General features: G+C 29.9%; 1 protein-coding gene across 3 annotated transcripts in view; it reads left to right on the top strand.

The window, feature by feature from the left end:
* Positions 1-22,893, top strand: part of LOC145262964 (CUE domain-containing protein 1-like) — a 399,693-nt gene that overhangs the window by 144,837 nt on the left and 231,963 nt on the right. The window contains exon 1 of one of the 3 annotated variants that reach the window (XM_080119974.1): positions 4,766-4,851. The exons of the other annotated variants lie outside the window; for them this stretch is intronic. The gene's annotated coding sequence lies outside the window, so the exon portion shown is untranslated. Of the gene's footprint in view, positions 1-4,765; positions 4,852-22,893 lie in introns of those variants that run through there. 3 annotated transcript variants of the gene reach the window in all.

The following is a 22,893-nucleotide window of genomic DNA, read 5'->3' as shown; positions in this document are numbered from 1 at the left end:
ACACGTATATCAAATCTGTTGCCAAGGCCGCTGGAAAAATGGTGGGATCTTTCTATCGATCCAGTAGATATCTCACTGCTGATGCTATTCTCTACCTATATAAGAGCCAGGTACGTCCAAGGATGGAATACTGTTGCCACATCTGGGCAGGAGCTGCTAGAAAGGACTTGTCCTGCCTTGATAGAGTTCAAAATAGACTTCGTAGCCTCGTAGGAGATGTCCTTTTCTCCTCCTTGCAACCTCTATCTCACAGAAGAGATGTTGCGAGTTTGTCTCTGATGTATCGTTATTTTCATGGAAAGTGTTCAACTGAACTTCAATCTATGGTCCCCCCTCTCCAAACTTTCACAAGAAACACTCGTCTAGCTGTAAACACTATCAATAATTTCCCCCACTCTTTATCTGTGCCTAAACCTAAACGTAGATTCCATGAACAAAGCTTCTTTCTTAGAACTGCACGCCTGTGGAATTGTCTTCCGTTTTCCTGCTTTCCGGCTGACTACAATATGGTTGTGTTCAAGTCTAAAGTAAATAAGTTCTTGATGAGCCGTTCCATATAAGTTATTAAATTTACCAAATTTTCATTACTAATGATTACTATATTGACCAATTTCTACTGTACACTCTTTAACCCTTATCCTTGAGTGGCCTCTGGGCCTTGATAATGTGGTGATGCCTTTGTAAAAAAAAAAAAAAAAGGATGTGTATGATAAGAAGAAGCAAATAAACTAAATAGAGGAAAAAGTTTGCTTTTGTTTTAGTTACAAAACTTTCTTAAAAAGAATATTTATCGAACAGCCAGATTAAATATGCAAAAAGTTAAAAGTAGTGTGGCAAGTCCACGGATTGTTAGTGTAAAGGATGTGAGTTTGAACCTTGCTTATGATTGGTGGAAAATGTTGAATGAGGAAGTGTTAATTTTTTTCCTTCTCTTTCCTTATCAACTTATTCCTATTTATAGCTTTGCATATATTAGTATGGGAATATTCGTTTAATTTCTTATGTCTTGCCATTTGTATTGCATCACCTGGGGATACCTACTGATTTTTTTTTTTCGTTCTATCTAAATGTGAGAAAATATGATTTTAGAAAATAGATTTTGCTAAGACTTTTTTTTTGTAACGCCTCAATGTTCAGTTCTTTTTTCCAGCGTGTTTCTCAGTTTAGTTTTCAAGAGAAAAAAAAACAAACTATTTCATTTTTATTTTTTTATTTATTTATTTATTTTATTTTTTTTTTTTGCCTGAATTTTTTTTTTTTTTTTTTTTTGCCTGAATTATTATTTATTTATTTATTTTTGGTCGAAATATTGCTTTTATTCAGAATATTGTTCTCATCAACAGTGCTATTTCTACTGTCTCGACCTATACGCCTTACACACACACACACACACACACACATATATGAAATTAAAATGGAGGCGGAGAGGCCTAGAGGCTCGACGTTCGTCTGTCTCAGTGGGCTTTTTCAAGAAGGCTGGTCAATCTTGAGAAAGCTTGCATAGGACGGGCGAAACGTCGAGCCTCTAGATCTCTTCGCCTCAATTTTAATTTCATATCTCTGGATTTTATCCATTTTTGATAATAGTGTATATCTTATTTAATGTCTAATGAGAGTTAAAGAGATGCATTGCATGGAGAGAAATGATATGAAAACGATAGAATGGACGTGTAATGTAAGTCTAAAAGATAGCCTTAGATCTTATGATCTCAAAGGACAGTATAAGATGTGGGCAAAAATGAGACTTTATTAATTTAATCACATTGAAAAAGTGGATGAGGGTACTTGATTTAGTAGTAGATGTAGAACAGTTAAGGGAGTAAGGTCGCGTGGAAAGGCCAAGAAAAATATGGGAGGAATGGATTTGGGAGAAAAGAGGCGCAAAGACACTAACAAAGATAGGTCAGCTCGGTAGTAATTTTTTAAAAGCCTTCCAATACATGTCGGCATGTATAACAGATTTTTAACCGGATATGATGGTGTGTTTTTTTACCTCCATTATTTACATATGGCTGTTATTTATTTGTATACGTAGATGTTTCTTACCCATTTAAATGCGATCAACCAATGCTTCTGACGTTTATTTTTAGATCAATGAATACTCATGCATAGCATGACGTAAGTAATCCCGTGGAGTGACTTACTCAACGTCTTTATAAACTTTTGCATTTATTTGTTTCTTTCTACCTACCTATCTATCTTTTATAACTCCATGGAATTTCTATACTCAGTCTCCTGTCGTGGTATTTCTAAGATTACTTTGTGTATTTGTGGCGTACGAATGATCCCGTGAAGTGTGACTTGCACTACCTCTCTAGCTCTTCTCTCTTTCTCTCTCTCACTGTTCTCTCTCTCTCACTGTTCTCTCACTGTTCTCTCTCTCACTGTTCTCTCTCTCTCACTGTTCTCTCTCTCTCTCACTGTTCTCTCTCTCTCACTGTTCTCTCTCTCTCACTGTTCTCTCTCTCTCACTGTTCTCTCTCTCTCACTGTTCTCTCTCTCTCACTGTTCTCTCTCTCTCTCACTCTCTCTCTCTCACTGTTCTCTCTCTCTCTCACTGTTCTCTCTCTCTGTTTTCTCTCTCTCTGTTCTCTCTCTCTCTGTTCTCTCTCTCTGTTCTCTCTCTCTCTCTCTCTGTTCTCTCTCTCTCTGTTCTCTCTCTCTGTTCTCTCTCTCTCTCTCTGTTCTCTCTCTCTGTTCTCTCTCTCTCTGTTCTCTCTCTCTCTTCTCTCTCTCTTCTCTCTCTCTCTTCTCTCTCTCTCTCTCTTTCTCTCTCTCTCTTTCTCTCTCTCTCTCGTGCATGCACTCTTGTCTCTGTCTCGGTCTTTCTCGCATGCGCTGATCTATCCGTCTCTCTCTCTCTCTCTCTCTCTCTCTCTCTCTCTCTCTCTCTCTCTCGTTTTTGGTCTTCGTTTTTCTTTGTCTTGTTTTTTATTTTATTTTTAAAATTTGTTACTTTAATCTTATATTTTGTTTTAACGCGCTAAGAACGTGACTAAAATAAATGTACAATGGTTTAAAAGTGTAATTTACAAAATGGTATGAAATTTAGTTGTAATTTAAATTTATAAATTAATAAATAAATAAAAAAACATATATATATATATATATATATATATATATATATATATAGGGTGTCCAACAAGTCACTGAAGGGGTTTGAACTTAAATAAATTCTTTATTTTTTTTTTTTTTATATCTTTCTGCAATTTAAAGACAATCTGACTAAGACATTGGGAAATTTAAAAAAGATGCAAAATTCAAACAATATTTATGAAAAATAATTTATGAAAAAAAAAACGTTGCCCATCCTCAACTTCGCATATTATCTCTTGCTATGGCAATGTCAAAGAATGTATAAGTTCCAAACCTTTCAGTGACTTTTTGGACACCATGTATATATATATATATATATATATATATATATATATTGGATGGTTACGTACCCAGGCTCTTTAAAATGTTACTAGTTTTCAAAATTTACATTAATTTTTGGCTGTTTAGTTCTTATATACAGTGCTTCCAGTACTTTTAGTCTTACGTTTTTTACGATTTTCGTGTTTTCAACCAGGATTTTTCAAAATTGGGAATGTGGGCAGCCATGTTGTTTTGTGTTGACAAATCGAGCTTGTATCTGAAAGGTGTAGGGTTAATCGTCTGGGCAATGTGTTGGTCGTGTGTCCAATGTAGCTATCAGTGTTTCTATTGTTGGAGATTGGAGTAAAAATTCAGTTAAGTGACACTCTTCTAGAGGTTGAAAGTTCAATCTTTAGTGTTGGTTATACTAAAAATACAATTGTGAATTACTTAAGACCTGTAGCCAATCACAATTCACAGAATGGAAGCATGCTGCTCTTGTGGATTAAATAGTTTCATTTGAAATTCCATGCGCATTCCAGAGCTCGATAGCCGAAGAAAGATGATGGTTACATTTGCTGAAACGTTGTAAGAATAACACTCAAGATGAGAACAGGAGTCGGAATAATCCAAATAATACATAGTATTTTAATGTTGAGATATATATAACATAACAAATTTAGTGCCATTCTGTTTTTATGATCTATTAGATGTACCTGGCGTTGCCTGGTATTAAACGTAACGTTAAAATTCTTAAAAAAAAACAAAAAAAATGAAGTAAGCAAAACGGAAAGAAACAGCCATTTACATGCGAGTATTGTTTTTTTTAGTTCACTTTTTGTAAGTAAAAAAACAAAATACTTGAGCTGAGATCGAAACCAAAACCTAAAGACAGTGAGTCAAGTATGATAACAATTAAACCAGCTTGATCTTTAAAAAGTGTTTTCAAACCTCGTGGAACAATTGAAAAAAAAATCGGATGACCTCCAAGTACCAATTGTTTACTTTGACTCCTTAGCAGCTCTTTTTCCGGATGAAAACCAATTAAAGTTTTCCACATGTTTGAATACCCCATGTTCCAAATTTCAAGTCTGTGGATCAAAAATTCATTGAGTATATAGGTTGAGAAGTGTCTTCACACACACACAATCTCACTTTTATGGATCTATAGATTAAGTGTTCAATGTTTTTAGCGATTGTAGAGTAGTAATTCCATTTTTTACTTCTGTGACACATCCAGCATCTCAGAGGTGCTTCATGCCAAATTTGATGTCATAATGGCTAGTAGTTTTGTTGTCTATATGTGGCCAACAGACAAAACATGTTCACTTAAAATGTAGATAATGTTCGTGTCTATTTGTTGTTGCTTTATTTTTTGAGTAAACAGTTTTTGCTTTTTCTTTTTCAGGTAAGATTTCCATTTATATTTTGAACCGCCTGGAATACATTACTAATAAACCGATGATAAACGTGGATACATGAGAGATTTTCAAGGTAAAATGATTTTCTAAATATTATTAGTCTATGGAGAAGGTGGTAGGAACAATTGCTTCTTTTTTTTCTGTTCCTTTCACTTTTTCTTTCACTTTAAAAAAAAAAAAAGTAGACAAATCGATAATTTCTGATTACTTGGAAAATAAACATATGCCATGCTGTTTTGAAGTAGTCATTTATTTGTGTATAAGCAGGAAAGGTGTCATTTAAAAAAAAACATGAAACAACACTTAACGGTTATAATATATATATATATATATATATATATATATATATATATATATATATATATATATACTATTGTTTATTAATTGTAATGAAAAGAATATATATATACTATTGTTTATTAATTGTAATGAAAAGAATATATATATACTATTGTTTATTAGTTGTAAAGAAAAGAATATATATATACTATTGTTTATTAGTTGTAATGAAAAGAATATATATATACTATTGTTTATTAGTTGTAATGAAAAGAATATATATATACTATTGTTTATTAGTTGTAAAGAAAAGAATATATATATACTATTGTTTATTAGTTGTAATGAAAAGAATATATATATACTATTGTTTATTAGTTGTAAAGAAAAGAATATATATATACTATTGTTTATTAGTTGTAAAGAAAAGAATATATATATACTATTGTTTATTAGTTGTAAAGAAAAGAATATTTATATACTATTGTTTATTAGTTGTAAAGAAAAGAATATATATATACTATTGTTTATTAGTTGTAATGAAAAGAATATATATATACTATTGTTTATTAGTTGTAAAGAAAAGAATATATATATACTATTGTTTATTAGTTGTAAAGAAAAGAATATTTGTATACTATTGTTTATTAGTTGTAAAGAAAAGAATATTTATATACTATTGTTTATTAGTTGTAATGAAAAGAATATTTATATACTATTGTTTATTAGTTGTAATGAAAAGAATATATATATACTATTGTTTATTAGTTGTAATGAAAAGAATATTTATATACTATTGTTTATTAGTTGTAATGAAAAGAATATTTATATACTATTGTTTATTAGTTGTAATGAAAAGAATATATATATACTATTGTTTATTAGTTGTAATGAAAAGAATATTTATATACTATTGTTTATTAGTTGTAAAGAAAAGAATATTTATATACTATTGTTTATTAGTTGTAAAGAAAAGAATATATATATACTATTGTTTATTAGTTGTAATGAAAAGAATATATATATACTATTGTTTATTAGTTGTAAAGAAAAGAATATATATATATACTATTGTTTATTAGTTGTAAAGAAAAGAATATATATATACTATTGTTTATTAGTTGTAAAGAAAAGAATATTTATATACTATTGTTTATTAGTTGTAATGAAAAGAATATTTATATACTATTGTTTATTAGTTGTAATGAAAAGAATATATACTATTGTTTTTTTAGTTGTAATGAAAAGAATATATATATACTATTGTTTATTAGTTGTAAAGAAAAGAATATATATATACTATTGTTTATTAGTTGTAATGAAAAGAATATGTATATACTATTGTTTATTAGTTGTAATGAAAAGAATATGTATATACTATTGTTTTTTTAGTTGTAATGAAAAGAATATATATATACTATTGTTTATTAGTTGTAAAGAAAAGAATATATATATACTATTGTTTATTAGTTGTAAAGAAAAGAATATGTATATACTATTGTTTATTAGTTGTAATGAAAAGAATATATATATACTATTGTTTATTAGTTGTAATGAAAAGAATATATATATACTATTGTTTATTAGTTGTAAAGAAAAGAATATATATATACTATTGTTTATTAGTTGTAATGAAAAGAATATGTATATACTATTGTTTATTAGTTGTAATGAAAAGAATATATATATACTATTGTTTATTAGTTGTAATGAAAAGAATATATATATACTATTGTTTATTAGTTGTAAAGAAAAGAATATTTATATACTATTGTTTATTAGTTGTAATGAAAAGAATATATATATACTATTGTTTATTAGTTGTAAAGAAAAGAATATATATATACTATTGTTTATTAGTTGTAATGAAAAGAATATATATATACTATTGTTTATTAGTTGTAAAGAAAAGAATATTTATATACTATTGTTTATTAGTTGTAAAGAAAAGAATATATATATACTATTGTTTATTAGTTGTAATGAAAAGAATATATATATACTATTGTTTATTAGTTGTAAAGAAAAGAATATATATATACTATTGTTTATTAGTTGTAATGAAAAGAATATATATATACTATTGTTTATTAGTTGTAATGAAAAGAATATATATATACTATTGTTTATTAGTTGTAAAGAAAAGAATATATATATACTATTGTTTATTAGTTGTAATGAAAAGAATATATATATACTATTGTTTATTAGTTGTAAAGAAAAGAATATATATATACTATTGTTTATTAGTTGTAAAGAAAAGAATATATATATACTATTGTTTATTAGTTGTAAAGAAAAGAATATTTATATACTATTGTTTATTAGTTGTAAAGAAAAGAATATATATATACTATTGTTTATTAGTTGTAATGAAAAGAATATATATATACTATTGTTTATTAGTTGTAAAGAAAAGAATATATATATACTATTGTTTATTAGTTGTAAAGAAAAGAATATTTATATACTATTGTTTATTAGTTGTAAAGAAAAGAATATTTATATACTATTGTTTATTAGTTGTAATGAAAAGAATATTTATATACTATTGTTCATTTGTTGTAATGAAAAGAATATATATATACTATTGTTTATTAGTTGTAATGAAAAGAATATTTATATACTATTGTTTATTAGTTGTAATGAAAAGAATATTTATATACTATTGTTTATTAGTTGTAATGAAAAGAATATATATATACTATTGTTTATTAGTTGTAATGAAAAGAATATTTATATACTATTGTTTATTAGTTGTAAAGAAAAGAATATTTATATACTATTGTTTATTAGTTGTAAAGAAAAGAATATATATATACTATTGTTTATTAGTTGTAATGAAAAGAATATATATATACTATTGTTTATTAGTTGTAAAGAAAAGAATATATATATACTATTGTTTATTAGTTGTAAAGAAAAGAATATATATATACTATTGTTTATTAGTTGTAAAGAAAAGAATATTTATATACTATTGTTTATTAGTTGTAATGAAAAGAATATTTATATACTATTGTTTATTAGTTGTAATGAAAAGAATATATACTATTGTTTTTTTAGTTGTAATGAAAAGAATATATATATACTATTGTTTATTAGTTGTAAAGAAAAGAATATATATATACTATTGTTTATTAGTTGTAATGAAAAGAATATGTATATACTATTGTTTATTAGTTGTAATGAAAAGAATATGTATATACTATTGTTTTTTTAGTTGTAATGAAAAGAATATATATATACTATTGTTTATTAGTTGTAAAGAAAAGAATATATATATACTATTGTTTATTAGTTGTAAAGAAAAGAATATGTATATACTATTGTTTATTAGTTGTAATGAAAAGAATATATATATACTATTGTTTATTAGTTGTAAAGAAAAGAATATATATATACTATTGTTTATTAGTTGTAATGAAAAGAATATGTATATACTATTGTTTATTAGTTGTAATGAAAAGAATATATATATACTATTGTTTTTTTAGTTGTAATGAAAAGAATATATATATACTATTGTTTATTAGTTGTAAAGAAAAGAATATTTATATACTATTGTTTATTAGTTGTAATGAAAAGAATATATATATACTATTGTTTATTAGTTGTAAAGAAAAGAATATATATATACTATTGTTTATTAGTTGTAATGAAAAGAATATATATATACTATTGTTTATTAGTTGTAAAGAAAAGAATATTTATATACTATTGTTTATTAGTTGTAAAGAAAAGAATATATATATACTATTGTTTATTAGTTGTAAAGAAAAGAATATTTATATACTATTGTTTATTAGTTGTAATGAAAAGAATATTTATATACTATTGTTTATTAGTTGTAAAGAAAAGAATATATATATACTATTGTTTATTAGTTGTAATGAAAAGAATATATATATACTATTGTTTATTAGTTGTAAAGAAAAGAATATATATATACTATTGTTTATTAGTTGTAAAGAAAAGAATATTTATATACTATTGTTTATTAGTTGTAAAGAAAAGAATATTTATATACTATTGTTTATTAGTTGTAAAGAAAAGAATATTTATATACTATTGTTTATTAGTTGTAATGAAAAGAATATTTATATACTATTGTTTATTAGTTGTAATGAAAAGAATATTTATATACTATTGTTTATTAGTTGTAATGAAAAGAATATTTATATACTATTGTTTATTAGTTGTAATGAAAAGAATATATATATACTATTGTTTATTAGTTGTAATGAAAAGAATATATATATACTATTGTTTATTAGTTGTAAAGAAAAGAATATATATATACTATTGTTTATTAGTTGTAAAGAAAAGAATATATATATACTATTGTTTATTAGTTGTAATGAAAAGAATATTTATATACTATTGTTTATTAGTTGTAATGAAAAGAATATTTATATACTATTGTTTATTAGTTGTAATGAAAAGAATATTTATATACTATTGTTTATTAGTTGTAATGAAAAGAATATATATATACTATTGTTTATTAATTGTAAAGAAAAGAATATATATATACTATTGTTTATTAATTGTAAAGAAAAGAATATTTATATACTATTGTTTATTAATTGTAGAGAAAAGAATATTTATATACTATTGTTTATTAGTTGTAATGAAAAGAATATTTATATACTATTGTTTATTAATTGTAAAGAAAAGAATATATATATACTATTGTTTATTAATTGTAAAGAAAAGAATATATATATACTATTGTTTATTAATTGTAAAGAAAAGAATATTTATATACTATTGTTTATTAGTTGTAAAGAAAAGAATATTTATATACTATTGTTTATTAATTGTAAAGAAAAGAATATTTATATACTATTGTTTATTAGTTGTAATGAAAAGAATATATATACTATTGTTTATTAATTGTAAAGAAAAGAATATATATATACTATTGTTTATTAATTGTAAAGAAAAGAATATATATATACTATTGTTTATTAATTGTAAAGAAAAGAATATTTATATACTATTGTTTATTAATTGTAAAGAAAAGAATATTTATATACTATTGTTTATTAGTTGTAATGAAAAGAATATTTATATACTATTGTTTATTAATTGTAAAGAAAAGAATATTTATATACTATTGTTTATTAATTGTAATGAAAAGAATATTTATATACTATTGTTTATTAGTTGTAATGAAAAAATACAGTATTGTTTTAGTTGTAAAGAAAAAATATATATATATATATACTATTGTTTATTAGTTGTAAAGAAAAAAATGTATACTATTGTTTATTGTAAAGAAAATAAAATAAGCTTTTTATTGAAATAAAAAGAAAATATATCAGTATTTCTTTTACAAGTACTTTATTGGAATGTGCTCTGACGAAATTGTAACAATTGTGCCATTCCCCCTCGACGTAAATATCCCTGGACAAACAGCAAGATCACCCCTTTACTGTAGTCATTCGTAGATTCCAGAAAGCCTCTTACTCTAATATTTTCTTCCCTCTAACTGCTAGACTTTGGAATTATCTCCCTTTTTTTTTCAGCTTCCCGGGTTATACTGATTGAAATGTAATGTAAACAATCTCATTATTCACCCTCCCACTTAATGTCCCTGTAGACATGGTTCTAAATAGTAGCCTGTTACGTCCAATTGGCAATATGCCATGTTTGAGGTGAATAAAGAATGTAAAAAAATAATATAGCCCTTCCCACACTTCCTCGTCTCATCTTATTTTAGATGTGAGAGAATTGCTAAAATCTCCAATGCACTTGTATCCACCATAATCTACTTATATAGAGTTAGGTATGTGTGTATGTTTGTATATTTATAATCATGGGATTCACTCTTAAACTAATTCATCGATCATTATGAATTTTGTTAAACATAGCTGTTAGGCATAAAGTGTGTAATGTGAACTACATTTAGTTTTGCACTTACCTAGCTTTATATAAGTAAAGGCGATCGTTTTTAAAACAGCTAATACAATGTTTCATCAGAATAATATTATTAACAAATATATTTTTGATAAATACTATTTTTGGTTTCTAAGTTCACTTTTTGTTAATATTCATACAAATAAGCAACAATTATTTGCATTCTTCAGATTTTTACCAGGTATTCTATCCACTTGCACAAGAACCTGTAACACAGTGAATAGAGGATTTGGTAAAATTCAATTGTAAAAGTTACATTCTTCTGGAGGTTGATGGTTTAATCCTCAATATGGGAAACACTCAAAACATGATTGCAAATTACTTAGGACTTTTAATCGGTCGTGACTGGTGGAATGAGAGCATGTTACGCCCATGGATTAAATAAATTGTTCTGTTTGAAATTCTGTGCAGGTTCATGAGTTCGACAGAAAGATTCTTGAGTTTGACAAGATACATCTGAAGAAGATTGGAGGCTACATCAACCGAAACATTGTAAAAATAACACTCAAGATGAGAACAGTAGTCCAAATAATACAAATAATCAATCATCATCTCAACAGAACCGTAAGCAACAATCATTTAATAATTTTATCTGAAGAATACATTATCATATTTAAACGATTTAGAATTTGTGCTTATAGTTTGTATGTTATGTTGTATGACTGCAAGGCGCTTTCATCGAGGTGGCACTTGTTTGGGGTGAAAATGGAATTAAAAAAAAAAAAAATTTAAAGTAGGCATTTGTTTTATGTAACATGGACATTTTATTTTCATATACTTTTTTTTTTTTTTTTTTTTTTTTTTGCTGACTAGTGTTTTCTAGATTTTCAGTTTCCTGGGGTTTCTGTTGTAAGGCTGTGTTGTAGAAAAATAGGTCACTACAATTATTGAAATAAAACCCGTCAGTTTGAGAGCAATGACAGAGTAGTATTTGAAATGAAATTAATGAGAAAATTGATAAAATAAACTAAACGTTGGTGCCACAGCAACTGGAGTTCATTGGATGTTAAAAAATACTGGCTGGAAATCAAGTTTGACTACTTTATTTGCATTTAGTACGGTTTTTGATTAATGATCTTGCTCTGTTCCCAGATGGATCAGCTCAAGGTTATAATTCCATATTTATACTCCATATGTCTTTAATTAATCACATATTGCTTTATGGAAATAGTAATTGTGGTGAAGGATTTAGAAAAAGAAAAGGAAATGCTAGTCTGGGTTCAATTCGTATTAATACCCTTGAGAGGTGGGGTATTAATTTATTTTCCACCCCACCTCACATCCTCACTCAACTGTTGGCATATTCAGAGAGAAACCACTCTTTTTCGGCATATTAAAAAAGAAATATTTAAATTGGTGCCTTTCTAGCAATGGGCTAATGAAGCTAAAGTCTAAATACTAGTAAATGATGATTAAAAGTAACTACTCTTTGCAACCTTTTTCAGATATCAGGAGTCCTGGCTGAAAACATGCTTCTGAATTTTTAAAATGAGGATTGATCATTCATATCATTTGAATTATTCTGATTGTTCTCATTTTTAGTGTTATCCGCACGTTTTGGTTGATGTAACCTCTGATCTTCTACAAGTGTATTTCATTGAACTTGGTAATTTTTCTGAAATTATGGAAATCAGACTTTCTTTTTACACTCTAATTACTCCTTGACAATAAAAACCCAACAATGTTTTTGTGGAATCAAATGGACACTTACCGGTATAAGGGTACAAACTCCCATCCAGTTAATAGGAAAAATCCTGCTTGAAACAATATTTATATAATTAAGTATCCACTCATGGACTAGCAATCAATCAAAGCTCAGAAAATTGATCTGCCTCTATAATTATGATGGAGCATCCCAGCATCTTTATCTGCTAACTTTGTAGCTTCTGATATGAGTTTATTTAATTCTAGCTCAGCTGGTTAGACAGCTGAGCACTGATTAAATAGTCCTCACGTTAACCTCTCTTAAATATTAATGAACAATTTTCCAATTCTTTCAGAGCTGAGATTTGTTTGTATTTTAATTTCTCCAAAAAAAAAAAAAAAAAAATCATATAATGAATTGAAAAAATATTTTCCCTTGTTTTGTTTTCTTTTCCATATTTGACATTGTTCTCTTGACACCCCCACCTGCTCGAGTCCCTTCCCCCCCACACCTATTTTATTCTCCACTTTGCTTTCTACTTTAATAATTTATCTTTCAGTAGTTATCACATCTTAGTGAATTAAGCACCCATTTAGACAAACCTACGTATCAGTGGTAACTGATGTATGCACTCAATCAATAAATCGATCAATAAGGAACCTCTCCCTGGACTTTAGCCATCTTTCTCTGTCCTGAACTATCCGCTGTCATACGGAATCCATCTGTTGTATAAGGTTGTCCCTCCATCTTGGTCTTTTCTTTGGCCTCTCATGTTCACGAGGTGTCCATTCCGTTGTCCTGATGGACCATCTGTTATGTTGTCTGGCTACATGCCCTGCCCATCTGTGTTTGGATCTCTTAATGGCAGTATTGATATCAATAACTCTTGTTTGTTGCTGTAATAAGCATAAAACAAATGCTCATGTACATTAGTTTTACTAACATGCCATGCAATCATAAAATATGTCACAAAACTTGACAGCATTTCAAATTGTTCTTTTGCATCCACCTCATGGCCTTCTAGGATTACCACCAATGGTGTGCGATACTTTCCAAATAGATAGGCTAGCTACACTGATAACATTAGAATATTTTGTGTTCTGATAATAGTGATATTGAAACTTTTTCATCTTTATAGCTTTTAACTGTTTGCAAACTTTGTAAGCAAAATATGGACACTTGAAATATTTCTATTTCTAAAATGGCTATAATCAGCATTTAGAGTCGTGATAATTGTGTGTCTCTTCATTTATTGTGTAATTATAAGCATGGGTGTTGGTAATTGTGAAATATAACAAAAATATATAATCAAATATTTTTGCAATAGTCAAAAAAATAGTGTTCTTAAAAATGGCATGTGTTCTTCGGAATTGTTTGTATTCCCTGCTTCCTGTTCCAGCTCGTTTGATTCGTTGGTTTAGTGGTCTCGATTAATTCACTGGTTTGATACTTCATTATAATACTCTTTTAATTTCAGTAGCTTCTCTCTGCAGGCTTGTGGAATTTGCTTCTTGCGGATTGTTTTTCTCCTACCTATAGCCTTTTTTTTTTTTTTTTTTTTTCTTCAAGACTAAGGCTAATAGGCATGGCCTGTCTTTGTGATAATCATCTTTCGTTTCTATTCGCTCCTTTAAAAAAATCTTATACATCCTGTTTATCAGTTTATGAGCTTTTAGCGTTGTATGACATAATGTATTTCTGATATGGTGAACATCCTTCAATATTTTGTGTATCAGGGATAGGTTGTGGTGTCCTGAGAAGCTGGAAATTTCCTACTCTATTGGAGATGAGCTCTTATCTACAGATTCCACCCCTTCAACTCCATGTCCTTCTTCAGCAACTTAAATGATGAAGATCATTTAAGCTGTAGGTTTTTTTTCACCTTCATTCTTTGAATGATGTTACACATAAGGATTTTTTTTCTCAGACTAATCATTCTCTCAATATTCCAGAGTCCCTATTTACTTTCCTCTCCATCAGGACAAAGTTAGACACAAGGTCAGTTTTTAGTGCAGAGAAAATTTAGCTCCTCAAAAAGGGTCACTTTAGATTGGGACAAAAATTAAAATTGCCCAGTCTATAAGGATTTCTCTGTCACTGATCGAGGACAGAAAAGATGAAGTACATTATCAGAATAAATTCGAGACTTTGCTCCTATCCAAAGTATTTTACCTTTAGCTGGAGAGGAAAGAGAAAGATAGGTTCATGCCTTTTTCAAAGTTTTTCTTCACTTAGACTAGTTACCCTACCAAAACCCAAATCTAGACTGCCCTATTATTTTACCCTTGGATGTGGAGAGGAGAGATGGGTTCATGTTTTTTCCAAGGATATTAGTGTAATTATATCGAATATCCTCTATTTAATTCGGTATGACAACCTGTGACAATAACCATTACACTAACTGCACTGTCTTGTTTCCACACACATACACACACACAATGTGTATCCTAGTATTATGTCAGTGCTATTATCAATCTATGTAAAAAAAAACATTGCTGGGTAAATGTTTTTCCTCTGAATAATGAAAGATAACTGTCTAGACAACATGTTTTTTAGGAAAGAAAAAAGACAAAACTTAAAAGGAATATACCCCCTCACACACACACACACACACACACACACACACACACACACACACACACACACACACGTACAAAAAATATCGCAATTGTATGGCAATAAAAATGAACTGAAAGATGAATGAAGGAATTTGTGAAGAAGGAAATATTTATCGCCAGAATTCCAGGCACATAAAAACAATGAATATTTTCTTTTCATTAAAAAAGCTCTTCAAAAATAGACAGACCAACTTTCTGGTAGAATAACGATTCTTCGCTGAATCGTTATTATTTATTTGCAACTAATAGGAAGACCTGACGTTGTCCGGGATTAAATGACACAAACCTGTGTTCTTTTTCACTGTGCTTAGAACAGGTGGTACATTTTAAAAAGTGGTATATATTAATTAAAAAAAAAAAAAACACACACACACACACACACACACAGGGGTATATTTATAAGAGTGTATATTACCAAAGTACTGAAGAGTATGTTATGGAAAAAATTACTCCAAGATTTAGTCAGTTTTAAACATTACCAAAATAGAGTAGATCACCATCACATAATACTCCCCCATCCAATATAATCGGAAGAAACTGAAATTATGGGAAACTGAATCTGTGTCTTATACATATGGTTTAAATTTCATTAAAATCTGATATACACATGTGAATTTTTCAGGGGTGTTTTGTCCTCATAGCTCCTTTGAGGGAGCACATAGGCATTCAACACATTGAGGAGCACGTAGATTCAGGACCACTTTCATGTTTCCTTGAGAATCTTATATCAGTGATTTGAATTTTATCAAAATAGGATTTATATGAAGTTATAAAGAAGGCTCCACCCCTCTCCCCGTAGATCTCTTAGAATAATATTTAGAGATATGCAACCACTTCCATTGTCTTCCTCAAAAATTTTTACATAAGAATACAGTTTTAGATTTTATGCAGATTCTCTAACCTTCCTTTCTATAGGAAATAGACATTAGCACGCATCTCATATACACACACACACACATATAATTATTTCATCTATCCACGTAAAATGTTATAAGGAGATGTTTTATGCATCAATTTTCAGTATTTACTTCAACAGTGTTCAATACGTGAATGAAACTAGGTAGTAAGTTATATATGGTCAGTATCAGATGGGTGACCATTTGGGAAGGCTACGCGCTATATGTACCCTGCCGAGTCATAGAAATTTCCAGGTTGGTATTTGGGTGTGCATTAATTCACTGGGAGAGATATGCACTTCCAGTCTTTGTTAAAACGTGCATCTAGGAGAAGGAAAAACTGTTGTGAAAACCTGCGGTCTACTGTATGCTTTGTCTTGTGGCAGCCATCTGCGCTAACAAAGGTTACCAAAAAGTGTGGTTGGTGCTACACAAAGCCTTCACCACTATAAACAAATCATCAGTATGAATTTCCAAACAACTTGGTTGTTGTGGCAGAACCTCATATATCAAAATCGATGAGAGTCGATTATTTATATATATATATATATATAGTAATTAAGCTACACAGAATTTACCACGTTTCATTTCTGGAAAAACTCATCAGACTAAAATGCATTTTAATCTGACGCGTTCTTACAGGATCTAGTATGGGAGAAAATAGCATGAAATTTACAACTTTTGCAAAACGGATGTACATTGTTTTTTTTTGGGGGGGGGGGGTTCATTACTCCAGAGTCAGTTGTCGAAGCTAGACTAATTCCTGAAATTTTTTACGATCCGATTCCAACTCCTGCCTGTAAATAATTAGAAGTAATATTCTTCTATCGAATGGATATCATAATTCTTGGTGTTGATAGTAGTTTTTTTTTTTTTTTTTTTTTTTTTTTTCCTCAGTGACTTTCTAGGATTTTGGGGTGGAAGCACTTTAAATGCCTTTTAAAATTTGATGCTCTTGTTGGAGCTTTCTTGTCAATCCCACTGAAAGCACTTAACTTGTTTTCAGAGTTTTTATTTCGCAACGCTATCAGTTTCAAATATGCACTGACACATAAAATGATTTTCATCTGTGGTTATAGTAAAGTATTCAGAAACACTGGATTTAACAGGATTTTTTTTTTTAAGCCATATTGTATGGGCATCTGAAAAGAAGTTTAAATAAATATTTAGAATTAGCTTTTAATATTTAGAACAGAAGTCGAAAATTAGGTCTTATAAAATTGATGGGTGAGGGGTAGGATCTGTTTTTTTAGCCGCCTCATTAAAAAGGTAAGGAAGTGGTGGATGAAGAGTTGGAAATTTTTAAAAAGAATTTCGAATCTATATTTCAGTTTAGAACGAAAGGGAGGTTTAAAAAAAAAATAAATAAATAAACGACTGGGGAAGGAAGTAAGATTTTATTTTTTCAACCTACTTCTCATCACTGATGTCGAAATATCTTGCTAAGTAAAATAGAATAATATAATAATCATCATCATTTATCATTTAATGTCTGTTTTACATGCTGGCGTGTGTTGGGCAGCCTTCAAAAATTGAGTTCCAAAGTAATCCATCTCTGACCAGGTCTTTATTTATCCCTCTTTCTCTTGGGTCCATTTTTTATTATCTAAGAATTCTCATTCAGTATTTTAACGTGACCGCACCCTTGAAGTCTACTCCTTTGCGCACACCTCCCTAGCCCGTTTAAATTTAATCTTCCTCTGAGGTCATCAAAACTAAGCTTGTTTTTGATTCACTATCGGCGTTCATTTATTTTAAACATCTCTTTTGTTTTTAATTCAGACAGACTCTAGCAAAACTTTTCAACTCTTGACTGATTCCTTACCTCTCTGATGCGTTAACTTGAAAAAAAAAAAAAAAAAAAAAACTATAACCTCTCCCTCATCAACACAAAAACAAATGTTTTTGTTATAGAAAGTTTATATTACATAATTGTTGTGGGGACTCGCCCATGCGCTAAAGATGAGCTCTTCCGAACGGTAGAAATAGATCGACAGCTACGACTCTGTGATCTGTGTACTTTGTAGTACATCATCTTGGCAGTATTTGCTACGGCTATTGCTCTTTGTATATTCTATTTTTGTTTCAATATATTTCACCTTTTTAACCTATGTCCGTGTTTTTCCTTCCGGGCCACAACAATAATATAAGCTTTGATCTGAACTAGTATCTACCATGTTTATAAAAAAAAAAAAAAAAAAAAAAAAAATTAACAATTTTTACTGACTACGACTCTGATATATATATATATATATATATATATATATATATATAAATTACCTGCAACGGAAGTGCTAAGTAATAATCAGTTCTAAATAATAGTGTTTGTGAGGTTGATGGTTTAATCCTCATTACGAGCGATATTAACAATAGAATTACGGATTACTGAAGAGTTACTTGATCATGGCTGACAGAATGAGAGTAAAGCTATCCTGGGGATAAAATAAAAGGCTCTGTTTGAAATTCCACAACATTCTCGAGTACGGCAAGATGCACCTAAGGAAGATCAGGTTACATCGGCTGAAACACTGTGGAAATAATATCAAAGATGAAAACCGTAATCCAAATGATACAAATTATCAATCCTCATTTCAAAAACTTTGAAACCGCAATCACTAACTTTCTAAGCATTCTTATTGCATTATTTATCACTTTGAAAATATTAAAATAGCTATAAAAAAATTTTATATGTAAAATAGGCTCATTCTTTTATAATTTTTTTAATAATCAATAAAGAAGGTCAATACAATGTTATGAGCTTGATAAAAAGACATAGGGTCCCTTGTTTCATTGATCTCAAGCAATGTAGAGTTTTCTTGCTGGTTCAGTAGAACCCTGGGATACGTTTTATTCAGGTTACGATGTGGAATACGACGTTTTTCCAGACGCTGGTTACAGTATTTGACCCGCCTTATGGTGGTATTTATAATGTTATCTTAGTTTATTTTTAATATAATTGGAATGCCATCTGGGCCAGTTGCTTTACTGGAATCAAGGTTCTTGATTAGTTTGGCGACCTCATGCACAGATATTTATATGTTGGATAGTGTGTTGTCTGTTGTAGGAGGAAATACGGGGAGTTGATGCCCTTCGTCGCAGAGGGTAGAGTTAGTTGCCAAGTTCTTGGCAAATAGTTTGGCCTTGTCTGATGCTGATGAGATAACCTCAGGTCCATTGGTGATGGTTGGAATAGAACGCACGCATCTGTTCAGGATCCTGTTTGCTATTTGCCAAAACTGGTGGGAACCAAGCCGCTGCTTAGCTACTTTGGATTTGACGGACTGAGCATATAGCTCTCTTGCATATTTATTACTCTTTTACAGTGGTTGCTGGCAGTCCTTAAGGCAGCTTTATTGAGAGGGTCAGCCATTCCACATTGTGGACATTGAAGTCACCGCAAATGTGAATATTAGCCGAAGGATGAGCAGATAGGATGAGGTCAATTTTCTCAGATATACTCTTAAGAACAGTAACCCAGCTGTTGTGGGGGCGATAGAGGGCAAATATGAACGTGGTGGTGTAAGCAAGTGCAACCCGGAAGCACATATAAGGTAAATTAGGGTCTTCTCTGGAGATATCTCTACCACACAGGAAGCCATCTTTAATGTAGGAACATATTCCATGTCCATGGCGATCTAGGGGGTCAGATTTAGATGTTAAGTTAGAGTATCCTTTTATTATGAACTCATCTAGGGAAATGGTCAGCCCTATGCCAGTTTCACTTAGAAAGAGTGAGTCCGGTTTCATCTCCTGTAATTGGGTTTCAACCTCTGGAAGGTTGGAACGTAGACCCCTGATGTTGGAGAAGGAGACATGGTAGTAGGGGTCTATGTTGGAGGATGGGGTTCCATGTTTGTGTTTTTTTTTTTTTTTTTTTTTTTTTTTTGAGATATTTCATGTTGAGTTTTTGGGGTTTGTGGAACAGGTCGACAGACTTGGTTAGAGTAGGACAGAGAGGGAAAGTAAGAGAGGAAATTTTTTTTTTTTTTTTTTTTTTGTAGTACATAAAGTAAAGCCGTAACAATTACCCACTAGTATGGCATCGAGAGGCCCCACCAGAAACTACTGCATGGTTCAGAATCCATTCACCAAATGATAATACAGAAACACCTGTACTTTACACCTGCTGATAGGACAACATCCTTAGTGGTTAATCAAGGTTCGGGTCCCTGACTATCAGGCAGATAACGTCAGCCCAGATGAAAAGTTTAACTCCAGCACCCTTACTAGTGACGTGGCCACAAGGATAGACATAGAAACAGAAAAATTTCCGACATCTCAGGCTACTGTTCACGAAGTATTACCGACCTGGTAAGCAGCTTTTTCTTCACCCTTTGTCAGAAAAATCACTCATTGGAAATGAGGACTGAGGGACAAAAAAGGAGAAGCGAGAGTTACTGGAGCTGCCGATAACACAACCACAGTGTATTATCTACTCTCCATTTAAAAAAAAAAAAAAAAAAAATGAAGAAAAGAATGTAAGGACTTATTAATATCTACTTAATATAAGTCCGTTACTCTGTTCCCAGTTTAGGAGAATATTTGAAAATAATCTTCCCTCGCATAATTATGCGTGGATTTTTTTTTTTTCTTTGCTTTATCTAACTTCGATAGAGAATGATTTGAGCATTCGAGCTTTACCTGTATAAGATACTGTAATGGAACTTTCAATTTGTGAGGTCGGATTTTTTTTTTTTTTTTGTATTTAGTTTGGACCCGTTTAAAAGCTGGTTAAGAGTAGAACAATTTGGCTTAGGTACTAAGTTTAGACTGGCTAAGAAATAATGCATACTGCTGAAAAAAAAACATTTTTCAGTGTTTAGTTAATAGTGCAGATATAATTTGGAGAAAAAAAAAACACAGGAAAAAAGAGCAAAAGAAAGTGCAGTTGAAATGTTAAGAAATTTAGTCAAACCTGGAAAAAAAAATAAATGAATAGAAAATAATGTCTGCAATACATAAGTTTTTGCGATATCAAGACAGGTGGATTTCAAAATTATAGAGAGAAAATGGCATAACTTAGCTTTGGAAGAGTTTGACCGTGTGGTCTCGAGTTCATATCGAGGAAGAGGGAAGAACTAGTCATCCTAACTGGTTTATGCCGGGTACTTAAGGGGAAATGTTGGGGGGTAGGGGATGGCATCTTGGGTTCTGTATTTTTATTCATATATATATATATATATATATTTTTTTTTTTTTTTTTTTTTTTAATTCAACAATGCTTTTTGTTTTATTTTGTTTTCGTTGGCTTTAACTACCTCGATAGAGAATGTTCGAGCATTTTAGCTTATATAAGACTGTTACTCCGTTTAGGAGAATATTTGAAAATAATCTTCCCTCACATAATTATGCGTGGATATTTTTTTTTCTGTCAGATTGTTTATATTACCTGATATTTTGCACATTCTCAGGCATTCTATTATCCACGCTTGCAGGAATCTGTCATATGCTTTCTCATAGTCTATCCATGCCATGGTTAAGTTCTTTTCTCTACTTTAGACCTCCTTCAGAATCCTTTGATCTATGTATAATAGGTCATGCATCCCTCTTTTTTCCTTTTGGCATACTTTCTGTTCCTCTGAGAGTATTTGTACTTGCTAAGAGTTGTTACATAGGTAATCATTAGTGATTGCTGACTTACAATCAGTAGTGTTCCTTGGAGTCTGAGTGACAAGTCTTTCTAGATTTCCATACGCTCCCCCTTTTTCAATAACCTTTGCAAATGAATTTGCCTATTTTTATTATTTATATATTAGTAGGTTAGTGTGTGTTATTTATTTTGTGTGTCATGCTTACGTCTGAGTGACTGTCATTTGTTATGGACTTCCATTTCTTGTAATGAATAATTTTACCAAGAATTTTCAATAAGTTTTGGTTTCGGTTTCGATTCAAGCTGATACACCCAAGTCATATGGATATATTTTTTTATTTTTGAAATTGCAACTTTATAATATATAAAAATCAATACAACATTAACTCTATAATAATATATACGAAATCTGCAAGAATTAAAATATCATATTTAAGCATACTTTACAACCAGGCTACACCAGGCGTCCCTGCTAGCTTAGATAAATACTTTTGCAGTTTTAACAAAAGAGCTACAATAATATTAAAGTGTCTCCATTTACGCTGAACATCTACAAAATGCCAATATAAATATATTACATACTAGCAGGGCCCGTTAACCGGCGTTGCCTGGTAGAAGCCTAATCTCCTTGCAGAAAAGTAAACTATGGTTGTTGTTGGTGGTCACTGCCATCTCTGAACAATTGCAGACCCTGGCAGCCATGGCCGAAATGAAATAATCTCGCTTTTACTGGCGATTAGTGATTGTTTGGGACGATAACATGCAGGTACTGTTTGAATTGAAAAAAAAAAAGGAATAAAGGAAATGTGTAAATCAGCATGTATTGATCAAGTAACGAAAAATAGTTCATTAGAATAATAATGGAAAGTAAAACAGAAGTTTTAGAGGTAAAGGATTCTCACTATATCTGCATTGTTTACAGTGATCGAAATCAGTAGTATATGTATAGGTCCCAGCGGTTTCCGTTTCTTGTTCAAATATTCCCCTTCTTTTTAACTCTTCCATCAATAGTATTAAAGTAAATTCCAGTTTTATGTCGTCGTCTTTTAACGTGTAAAACAAAACAATAACTTTTTTACTTCACTTTTTTTTAGTATTGTCATGTTAAGAACGGCGTTTGGAATAAATATCCCAAACTCCCCATGTTAAGAACGGCATTCAG

The sequence above is a fragment of the Euprymna scolopes genome, chromosome 1 (assembly GCF_053919585.1).
Source record: "Euprymna scolopes isolate OS-2025 chromosome 1, ASM5391958v1, whole genome shotgun sequence".
In the NCBI taxonomy this organism is placed as follows: domain Eukaryota; kingdom Metazoa; phylum Mollusca; class Cephalopoda; order Sepiida; family Sepiolidae; genus Euprymna; species Euprymna scolopes.
Note: the sequence above shows the minus strand (reverse complement) of the source record. Positions and strands in the feature narration are given on the sequence as shown.